Source organism: Xyrauchen texanus, chromosome 15 (genome assembly GCF_025860055.1).
Source record: "Xyrauchen texanus isolate HMW12.3.18 chromosome 15, RBS_HiC_50CHRs, whole genome shotgun sequence".
In the NCBI taxonomy this organism is placed as follows: domain Eukaryota; kingdom Metazoa; phylum Chordata; class Actinopteri; order Cypriniformes; family Catostomidae; genus Xyrauchen; species Xyrauchen texanus.
Genome location: NC_068290.1, coordinates 38,993,949 through 39,006,589, shown reverse-complemented (window position 1 = coordinate 39,006,589; position 12,641 = coordinate 38,993,949).

Below are 12,641 nucleotides of genomic sequence, written 5' to 3'. Positions count from 1 at the left end.
TCAGGGTTTTAAACTGTCTAGTAAGTGGTCACTTATTAGAAACTAATCATTTGGGATAAATCGGAATGGTATCAAAAAAGAATCCACAAACAATTGAATGCAATTTTATTAGATAAACTGAAAATCCACTGTGTTCTCACACCTTTATGATCAATTCATTTACATGGCTTTTCCAGTCATTTGCCATTTGCTGATTTTGTATTTTTTTTACTCATTTAACAGAGACTGCACTCACAAAGAGCAATTAGCTGATGAAATATTTAAGAATTGATCCAAAGGGATTTTTCATCCCTTCAATCCTGGATTCCCTGATATTTCCACATTTTCCATGACTGTCGGAACTCCAGTAGGAGCTTAGTCAATAGAGCACAGCATAGGCATTTAGCAAAGCATACAGATTTTAGATGTAATCACATTACAATTTTTAATTTGAAACAAAAAAGTATCTGAAAAAGTCACAAGACATTATTTTATAAAGGATTTAACTTCTCATCCCATGAAGCATTGTGAAACCATATAAAACTGTCAACTTAAAATGTATTGTTATAAACGGTCACTGTAAGTTTATTACAGAATATTCAGATGTATAGTAACATACGTATATGAAAAAAAAAATTTTTTTTAGGACAACTCCGTTAAATCATTTGCAATGCTACATGGGGGTAGGCAGTTACTGATGAAAAATCAGTAGATTTCAATATTTTAGCGATTAAAAGTGTCAAATGTCACATGTCACGCTGTTCTTGGAAGTAATGCAATCTGCCTATTGCCTACATGTATATGTACATAGAAAACAATGAATACAAGGTCCATAGAGAGCCAATGAACCCGTGCTTTAATGGGAGTCTGTGTCAGATATATGTACCATTCCAATCAAGGCACGAAAGATTGATTTTGATTGGCCTTGGGTCCCACTCGGAAACCATGGTTGAGTTTTGGAATAGCATACTTGCCCATACCACTCTTACTACTCCCATATGGCAGAAATAGTAAGAGTAGTATGCCTATTTGAACTCGGCCCATGCTTCTCTGGGAGTGTACTGAAGCTTCATAAGCGCTATTTGCATAGAATCTACAATGTTCTCGTTTTTCCCCCATCTGGAATCTGACTTCTCTATACGATGATTGGTTGAGCTCTCAGATAGGTGGGTGTTCGCAACAAACGACCAAAATGGAGGGAAACCAGAAGTGTGTATTTATTTTAAACGTATGCAATTTAATATAGCTTCAAAGTTCATGTTTGAGGTATGACTTTGTGTAATTTATGTTGTAGAACAAAACTTCTACGTTGCGTCAACAATGTTTACCACAGACCCATAGAAAAATCCTAAGGGAACCCATGGCGAATTCTCCTCTGGGCCTTTGGATCACAACCTGAAGAGCTGTATTGAAACCCTGTTAAATAAGATACTCCCTTTCAAAGTCTTTGATGATAAGAAGAAGTAGTAGTAGTTTTATTTATATAGCGCCTTTCCATAGCTCAAGGTCGCTTTACATTGTACATTTCAAATACATTTAGACACGCTCACATACATTACAATCACATACGATACAGTGTCACCTTATCAAAAATGCATGTTAAATAGATATGTTTTTAACTGGGTCTTGAAAGTAGCCAAAGATGAGGTATTACGTAGTGTAAGAGGTAGCGAATTCCATAATTGAGGAGCATTAATACTGAAAGACCTTCCACCTACAGTAGACAACCTGAAACGAGGGATTGACAGTAAACCAAGTTCAGCTGATCTAAGGGACTGGGCAGGACGGTAAGGGTAGAGTAGATCAGACAGATATTGGGGAGCAAGACAATTTAATGCTTTGAATGTTAGCAGCACTACCTTATAGTGGATACGTGACGCCACAGGTAGCCAGTGAAGGTCATGAAGCAGAGGAGTAATGTGAGCAGAACGCCTGGTAGAGGTGAGAACTCTTGCTGCAGAGTTCTGTACATACTGTAATCTTGCAATAAGTTTTTTGGGAAGACCAAGAAATAAGGCATTGCAATAGTCCAGGGGAGATGTGATTAATGCATGAATTAAGGTTTCGGCATCAGCTAACGTGAGAGAAGATCGTAGACGAGCAATATTACGAAGATGGAAAAAAAGAGTTTTTAACAACAGAAGAAATATGAGAGCCAAAAGATAGAGTTGGATCGAATAAGACACCAAGGTTACGAATCGATGACGAAGGCTTAACGTGAATTCCATCAATGTCAAAGGACTGGTCCATCCTTTTAACTGAGGCAGTAGAGCCAATCACTAATATCTCAGTTTTCTTATCATTTAATTTGAGGAAATTCAAGGACATCCAATGCTTGATGTCCTTGATACATGCAGTGAGTGAGTCAGGCAGAGATGGCCTATCGGAGCTGGTGGTTAGATAGATTTGAATATCATCAGCATAGCAATGGAATTTAAGTCCATGCCTGCGTATGATGTCACCGAGTGGATATATGTAGATAATGAACAATAGTGGGCCAAGAACCGAACCTTGAGGAACACCCTGTGTGAGTGAAGCAGTGGCAGATCTAAAACCTTGTATAGTGATATAATACTTTCTGATAGACAGCATATGAAATGTATTGCTGTCAAGCGCGGTACGTTCGACATACACATGCCGTTTTTGTAATCTCATTTGTTTCAGCTTTCATAATAAGATATTTTTTCCTATTTTGTTGCAAAAACAGATACCCTGGGCGTTTTCCAAACAGCGTTTATGCACCCTTGAATGGCATGCCACTCGAAAAGTCGGAATCGGAAAGAACTAATTGTTTATTTCACACAAAGGGGACTTCCACAAGATTTTAGCGAAAGGTATAGTCAAACTGTAATGTCATGCTCCCTTCAAAGTGTCCACTTCAAGGGCTCTGTCCTCCGTAGTGAGTGGGGCATAGGAATGATCACTTTCGATTGGAATTCGCCCATCAACATCGGAAGCGTCTACTGATGCAACGGCTTGAGACGTCTACACTGAAAGCGTTGAAGAGAATATTCTAAATGACGGGCAGACAGCACGGACCAATCAGCTGTGAGCTAGAGTAATAAAGGGGCTGGAGTAGCTCTGCAGAGCATCAGCAATGGAGCGCAACAGTGCTCACATTCCTTTTCAGCCGCCTTTTAAAGTATTTTTCACAATTTTTTTTTTTTTTTTTAGTCAGGCTTTTTAGAAAATCTTTCATAAAAGTCATGAACCAAACCAACCAGCTCCGAGATGAATCACAACATTACTGATTTGAATAAAAAAAGTATATGGAAATCCGACAAATGTGCAAGACTGTGTACTTATCTCTTTCCTACGAAGCATTACGAATGACATAATAGAATAAAAACAATGGAAATATACTGTATAAAACTATAAATGTAGTTTGAGTGTAGGGAGACAGACTCGATCGTGTCAATCAGTGGAATGACACGGAAGCGGTCTCTGCAGGACTTGTTTGGCGGGCTTTGTTGGACACGATTATCTGATTGGTGGATCTTTCTCTTCGGGCTCATGGGTAGTGTAGTGGGTCAGTGACAAAGTTTGTTTGATTAGAGTAGTTCACTAGGAATTCGGCTATCAAACACGATCCTTAAACACTGATGTTGAAATAACGAAGTCAAAGGCAAGTACCATCGATGAACAACCTCTGAGCTCACGGTAGGTTTATAAGTTAGCGTTGAAAATCATTTTGTCTATGGAAAATATTTCAGTTCTTGAACCAGACTATTGCACTCTTTAGAACAGGACATCTGTTTACTACTGGTGCTATGCGACGCAATGGACGCTTCCGGTGTAGATGGCAATATTCATAAGAAGTGGAAAGATATGCTTTTAACTTGACACTTACGTCCAGTGAAGACAGGGTGTTATTTATTTTTCATTTAGAAATTTCACTGTTTGAGTAGCAGTTTGAGGAACTTTTGGGAAAAAATACTGTAGATCAAAAACATTTGTCAGTGTTTTCCCACATTTGATTAACACCACCAACCACCACTGAGCTCATAGTAGGTCTGGTTTTAACATTATTGTTAAAAATCAATTTCTCTAGAGAGAAAATGAATCAGATTTCTTACTGTAACCCAATTGTTGCTCTATATCTCATTAGCATACTGGCATTTTACATTGAAAATGTAAGAAACATCGGAATTACCTCTGAAAAATATTGCAAGACAAGCTTTAATCTCAAAACAATACAACTAGATATCAAAGCATCAGATTTCAATGATATATATGAATTGTGAGAATTTGTTAATGATCATCTTTTATTTAAGAAATCCCACAAACAACAACAAAACATGACGGTAATCTTTCATTTTTAAAAACCAAACCCTTTCTCAGATATTTAACGATGAGATCTACATACATAACCGCAGCACCTATTCAAATCTGCTATTGAACTTTTCAAAGGCAGCGTAATGTACACATCTGTCCCAATCCAGGACAATACTGCTCAATAAAACTGAATTAAGAACATGTGAAGCACTGTTTGGCTGGACCCATCACTAGAACTGTGTAGTGTTGTTTGACAACCAAGTTAATATCAAATCTGTAATCACACACCCATGTCTGGTTACCCAGAATTCATATAACCTGCTGTTTTTACACAAACAGAAAGAAACTCATTTTAAGACTATTCCGATTTTTTGTAATGTAACAGATTCACATAAATGACATTTTACTTTTGGGTTGAATTGAAAATCCCATTATTTCTGATTTTCTTTTACATTTAAATCACCATAAAGGCAGTGCAGCCAGTAATATAGTGTACACACTGTAAATGTATTGTATTACAATATTCATTTTCACTGTAATACAGTAACAATGATCTTATGGAAAAGTTTGGACATATTTGGGGGAAAATTTGCACAATTGTCAAGAAAATAATGCCAGTTTTAAAAACTCGTAATGGTCTTAGAATAGAATCCATCTTCTTAAATGTAAAACACAATTCCTTATTTCTAACTTTTGATTTTGGGGTGACTTATGATCCAGACATGTTCTTGACAGATTTAGTCAGATTCAAGATATACGGATGACATTTCACTTCAAAATAAACAAATGTCAGCTTGATCGATCTGATAAAACTCTGATTAGTATGTGTAAAAGTAATGATGTATGCTTGACATGCCATTGAAAGCTCTGATCCAGAGATGAGATTATGAGATTATCATCACTTTAAATGGTTATTCTAGTTGTCCTTAGTGACGCTCCATTTAACCGCAAACAATTAAACATACACAAACGATTTCAATGATTGACATTTCAAAAACACATGCAGGTGGACACGCGTCAAGATCAAGACATCTTTTGGGAAAATCACTATATTTTGCTTAAAGAAAATAAAGCCCATTTTACAACATTATTTTGTGCATTCTGACATCATAATGTGAAAACAATTATGCATTAAAATAGCATCTGTTGTACAGCTTTTAATTAACGCTGATGTAATAAAAGTCATATCACAGTTACGTTGAAATAAAAATCACTTGAGAGTAAAACACAAACTGTAAAATGTGATTAAGTCATGAAAATAATGTCACAATGCAAAAAGTCTTAATGGTACCAATACAGGCTTCATTTTCTCTATTCAAATATAATCTCTTATTTTTTTATAATCATTTCAGGGTGAATTGGGACATGTTTTGGTGAGTCACATGTGTTTGCATTCTTAAACTTGCCAAACAGATGGTCAGATGAGTCAGTGCCATTGTCTTGAAGCTTCTGCTCTGAGAAGCAGTTCAAGATCACTCAGTCCGACACAAATAAAACATACACATGTACTGTGCGCTGGAGGCAAATTACGTCAGTCTCACGTTTCATCCAGGGGTTTGTGGTTGTGTTTTTCTATAGAGGAATAGCGATGTCTTGAGAGCTGGGACACATCTTCTTTTAGGGGTGGATGGATTTTGTTTCACAAAGCATAAAGGCCAGTTTATAATATGCAGTTTGTTCTTGAAGACCGCTGCGGTCAGTCGTTGATCAGTGCCAGAATCATGCTGCAAAAGACACCAGAGATAACAGATCAATCCACACTTACTGCAAGATAAACAGAGGCAACACACTGGGATTCACTGAAGCAGACACACTAAAGTAGCAGTCAGGGTTCCCACTCTTTTCAAAGCACTATTTTCCAAGACATTTCCAGGACATTTCATGTGCCCAATGGGTGTAATCATTACATTCATTCATTTTGAGGCATGCAGCACATGCAGATTATATACTGAATTAAACAGCAGCCTTTTGCGGTCTAATAATCACACTAGGATATATTGCAATGTTTTATTATTTGTGCAAACATGCTTCATCTCAAATATGTAAAATTCAGAAACATTCCACATTTTTGAGCTATTGCCATTTTTATGACATAATGGAAATCATAGGGCCCTTCATGTGGCAAATCGCAGTATAAGCAAACTCCAGGACAGATTCATACTAGCAGATTTATACAGGCAGATTTTTCAGGACATTTAGGTGTTTTCCTCATTTTCCACGGCTGGAAAACTGCATTGCAAAATTCCTGGTTTTCCAGGACACATGGGAACCCTGGCAGTGTGGCTCTTGCTACAAACCGTTTACCATTTAACATATAATCTGTAAATTGAACCACCTGTGGGAGCTAACTCTGTAGATTCTATGTGATGAATATTAGACCAGAAATGTATAGAAAGTTCTAAAAACAAAAAAGGATCAGCGATCCGCCAACGTTGACATTTTGGCTGTTACCGATAGTAATAAAATATTTTGTATCACATAACGAATATAATGGCTCATATTAGAAATAAAAACGGTTTTACAATGAAGCTCCCATTTAGAATGTTTAATCCTTTAAGTAACACCTGACATCGACACTTTCAATGAAGGACAGATAATATTAAAACAGTTTTATAGTTTTGTGGCATTGTAACATATTTAATTATTTTAATTAGTATTTGGCAACACTTTACAATAATGTTCCATTAGTTAACAATATCAGTTCAAATGAACGAACAACAAACAATATATTTACAGCATTTATTATTCTTGGTTAATGTGCGTAATATGTTTTTTAAATCAAAAGTTGTACATGTTAACATTAGTTACTAACTTGAAGTGAACTAACGATGAACAATTGTATTTTTATTAACTAGCAATAACAAAGATTAAAAAATGCTGTAAAAATATATTGTTCATTGTTAGTTCATGATAACTAATGCATCAACTAATGTTAACCAATGAAGCCTTATTATAGTGTTACCAAGTATTTTATTTCATATTAAATACAATAATATATAAATCACAAAATATTATAAGTGCTTTCAATCGATTACATTTTTTATCAAATTACATGTGTCGAATTAAATTGCAATTAATAGCACATCCATATTTGTTAGTTATTTATGCAAAAAAAATTAAGATCTGTAGAAAGTGCTTCTTTAGCAGCTGAGTAGTAGTATGTTTTATTTAATGCCATGTCAGCGATCAAAGCTATTTTCATGGCAAGAATTCAATTACAAAAAAACAAATATCATATAAATACAATAAAAACAAAACAAATATAAATAGCAAGTCATATTATACAATATTTCTTTTAAGATTAATATATGATAAGAAATCCAAAACCTTTTCAGGCACAATCTCATTAAATAAGTCCTTTAACGAGGTAACTTCATAAAAGAGCATTCTACTTGTGTTAAGACCAGGACAATCTAGTAAAATATGTTTGACAGATAAGGGAATATTACAAAACATACATAGGGTTGGGTCTTCACCTTTAAGCAAAAAGGCATGGGTCAGATTTGCGTGACCTATACGGCATCTGGTGTAGACCACTTGATCAAATCTTGTTTTAAAATTGATAAAAAGTCTGTTTGAAATTTCCGGATGAATTACATACAACTTGTTGTTCTTGCACATATTCCACTCTTCTTGCCACTTATTTAAAATATATCGGTTAATAATCGGTCTGATATCTGAGGGAGGGATTTGACATTCATTAACTTCCTGATTAAGAGCTTCCTTAGCAGCTGCATCAGCTTGTTCATTTCCTGCAAGGCCAACATGTCCTGGAACCCAGCAAAAAATAATGCTGAAGAACTGATTTAGTAGATAATCCACTTTGGTTAAGATGCAGTCCACTAAAGGATGGTCAATTTTTAAAGTGTCCATTGCTTGAAGGCAGTAAAAATTATAGAAAAAAAATTATAGTGCTCCAGAGCTAAAAGTAAAGCACGAGCCTCAGCAGAGAAAATTGAGCACTGTTTTGGAATACGAATTCCATAGCGTTGATTTCCAGTCACCATTGCTGCCGTTACACTGTTTTTCATCTTCGAGCCATCTGTGAATATAGGTACATGCGAGGGGAATTGGTTTCTTATTTCCAAATATTGCTGTCTATATACATTTGGATGGGTCACCCCTTTCTTCTGATGAGTCAAGTCCAAAATGATATTAGGCTTCTTTAGTTTCCAGGGAGATATAGAATTTAATTGTATTTGGTTTAAAATGCTCAAATTTATATTCAAGTTCTCCAAATGAGGTTTAATACGAATACCAAAGGATCTGATACTTTTAGGTTTGCTCTCATACAAAGGAGTAAATTGTGGGTTGAAGATTGAAGAATAAGCGGGGTTGGTTTTATTTGCCTTTATTTTGATAGCATATTGGAGTGAAAGCTTCAATCGTCTGTTTTGAAGTGAAGGTTCATTGGCTTCGATGTACAAGCTTTGCATCGGCGAAGTTCTAAATGCTCCCAAGGCGAGTCGTAAGCCCTGATGATGTACTGAGTCCAACATCCGCTTATATGATTCTCTGGCAGAGTCATAAATTATGCTTCCATAGTCCAGCCGGGAACGAATTAGTGTTCTATAGAGTCTCAAAAGAACCATGTAATCTGCTCCCCATTTTGTTTTTGCCAGTACTTTCATTATATTCATGGCTTTAAGACACCTGTTTTTAAGTGCTTTCAAATGAGGAATGAAAGTCATTTTGTTGTCAAGAAGGAGTCCTAAGAACTTAATTTCTTTAACAACATTAATCGGTTCTCTATTAATGAAGAGTTCAGGGTCAAGATGAAGGGATCGCTGGATACAGAAGTGGGTACAGACTGTTTTTGATTTAGAGAATTTGAATCCATTTTCAACTGACCACTGATATATTTTGTGAATGCATAACTGCAGTTGTCTTTCAATTGTACTCATGTTCTTCCCTCTATAGCAGATGCAGAGATCGTCCACATATAAGCTGCAGAATATATTAGATCCAATGATACTCTCAATGCTGTTTATTTTAATACTGAAGAGAGTGACAGAAAGAATGCTTCCCTGAGGAACTCCAATTTCTTGTTTGTGAATATCCGACAAGGTGTTTCCTACTTGGACTTTAAAATATCTGCTGGTCAAAAAATTGGAAATAAAGATGGGTAATCGTCCTCTAAAACCCATGTGGTAAAGATCTTTCAAAATCCCATATCTCCATGTTGTATCATATGCTTTTTCCAAGTCAAAAAAGACGGCAACAACATGTTCTTTTCTAATGAAACCATCTCTAATATAAGTTTCCAGTCGGATTAATTGATCCAAGGTGCACTTTCCACGTCTAAAGCCACATTGATAGTCACTTATTTGTTTCTTCGACTCCAGAGTCCAAACAAGCCGATTATTTACCATTCTCTCCATCGTTTTACAGAGGCAACTGGTAAGAGCAATTGGTCGATAGTTATTTGGATCTGAATGGTCTTTTCCTGGTTTAGGTATAGGAATTACGGTTGCTTCTTTCCAGGAGGGTGGTATTTGTCCAGAAGACCAGACAGAGTTAAAATTATCTAAAAGAAGAGATAATATGCTTTGGGGTAAGTGCTTTAAGAATTGATAATGAATTTGGTCTGGCCCTACAGCAGTGTCATGGGAACATTTTAAAGAGTGTATTAATTCATCCATCTTGAAAGGTTGATTATATACTTCTTCGTTATCAGAACAGAAGTTCAATTTTTCCCTTTCCTGCTGTATTCGAATTAACTGGAACTCAGGGAGGCAGTTTTCTATTGACGAATTCTTTTCAAAAGATTCTGCTAATGTGTTTGCTATATCCATTTCCTTTGTCTGGAGAATATCTAGTTTTTTAATATGTTGGATATTAAATCCATTTCCAATGTTCTTCATTTTGCGAATCATGTTCCAGATCCTCTTCATGGGAGTATAGCATGTTAAACTTGATACAAATTGTCTCCAGCTTTGCTTTTTTGCTTCATTTAAAATTCTGCGAGCTTGAGCTCTACAAATTTTAAAAGATATAAAATTAGCCGTTGAAGGCTGTTTATTAAAAAGTCTTTCCGCCTTTTTCCGTGCCCCGATAGCTTTTTTACACTGCTCGTTAAACCAGGGGTTAGCTTTACAGTGCGATTTAGAGGATGTCTTTGGAATTGTTTCATTTGCAATATCAATTAACTGTTCAGTAAAAGCTTCTATAGAGTTCTGATTGTCTTGAGTTGCTGAAATAAATTTTTCATATCACAATTTCGAAAGAAGGCCAATTTGCTTTTTTTAAGTTGCCATCTTGAAGGTCTTTGTTGGACATCCGATTGAGGGAATGAGGTAATAAGTGGAAAGTGGTCACTCCCACATAAATCGTCCCAGACCCGCCATGTACAATCTAAAAAGATTTCAGCACTGCATATAGTCAAATCAATTGCAGAATACGTGCCATGACCTGGATGAAGGTAGGTTTTGGTTCCATCATTTAGTAAACACAAGTCATTTTTATGTATAAAATCCTCCATTCTCTTTCCTTTAGCATCACATCGATCTTCTCCCCATAAAGGATTATGGCTATTAAAATCACCCATAAGTATAAATGGAGTCGGCAATTGTGCTACTGAGTTTGTCCAATTCTTTCAGTGTAATAACTTCGCTGGGAGGTATGTAGATAGAGCATAATGTAATGACTCTATGAAAGGTGATACGTACTGCTACTGCCTGTATTTGGGTATCCAGTACAATGTGACTGTGAATAATATCCTTTTTAACCAAGACAGCTGATCCACCAGAAGGTCTTTGTGCATTTGGTCCATAGACATTAAACAGTCTAAAATTTTTAACAGTCAGGGGATCATTTGGAGATAAGTGAGTCTCTTGAATACAATAGGCAAGGGGGTTCAAAACAGAAGTTAAACGTTGCAGCTCTGCAAAATTAGCTTTTAGACCCCGACAATTCCACTGGATTAAAAGATTACTCATCTTCAAGTGGGAAGGATAGGTACAAATCCTTTATTCTTACACTTAGGGGAAAGACTACGACTTCGACTAGTCGTAGGTTCTGACATTTCGACATCTTTTAGGTTGTCATGTTTTGAAGTTCTGTTTTTATCTTGGTTTGGTAGTCGAGTTAATGTATTTTGAGGTTTCCTTTTCTCTCTGGGTTCTCTTTGTTCCAACTGGGTATCTTGAGTCGGGTTGGTTTGGATACATACATTCTTGCTTTTTGTGAAGATGAATTCTTAATATTACTAATAACTTGAGGTTTGTCTGTAGAAATCCAAGTCAGTTCCGTCTGAGTACTAATTTCTCGAATATTTGGTTTGACCACAGCAGAGTAGGATCTATTCAGCGTGAAGGCAGGGAGACCTTCAACAAGTTTTCGGGCTTCAGGATAGCTCACCTTCTTTGTGTGTTTAATTTTTTGTATTTCCTTCTCTTTAATCCAAGCAGGGCATTTCTTTGATGAGGCTGCATGGTCACCAAGACAGTTTTTACATTTAGCAGAATTAGTACAGTTTGTTTCATGGTCATCCTTACCACAATTGTGGCAAACAGCCTTATTTTTGCATCCAGCAGAACCATGACCAAATTTCTGACATTTAAAACATCTCAACGGGTTTGGTATGTAGATATCTACAGTGACACTTAGGTATCCTATTTGAATTCTCTCTGGTGGGAGAGGTCTGTTAAAGGTCAGAATGTATGTTCCTGTTGGAATTACTTGTCCATCTTTTTTGATACTTATTCTTTTGACATCAATCACACCTAGATGATTCAGTTCTGAGGTTATGTCAGCTTCATCCATGTCTTGCAATTCTCTGGTGCGGATCACTCCTTTGCTGTTATTCAGAGAAGGGTGACAGAATGCTCTCATAGTGACTCCAGCCAGATTTGTTGCTCGTAATAAGTTCTCGGAGTTTGCTTTCCGAGCGCACTCCACCAAAATTTGTCCCGATCGCAGCTTTTTAATATCCTTGACTGTTCCTGCTATTCCTGTCTTTAGCAGCTGAATCTGCTTGTTCTTTTCTTCAGATTCCACACTGGCCAGGCACCCAGCAAAAGAAAATATTAAAATTATGCCTCCAGAGTATGGTCTGGGTGGTCATTTTTGAGTGATGCAAGAGCTTGAAGGCATGATTTTGAATCTGTTATGATTAAGGAATGTCTCTGTTGTGAAGTCGTAATGCGATCCAGTGCTAGAATAATAGCATCGATTCTAAAAATTTAACTCTGGTTGAGGATCCTTATTCCGCTTTTTTGGTGATTGATCACATATGCAGTCGACACATGATCTCCAGACTTCGATCCTTCTGTATATATGTGTGTGTAATAGAAACATCTCTTTGATATCCAGTTGTTGTTGAAGGTATTATTTCAGATGGGTTTCAGATTTTTTGTTTCTTGTTCAATTCAGGATTATTTGGGTTT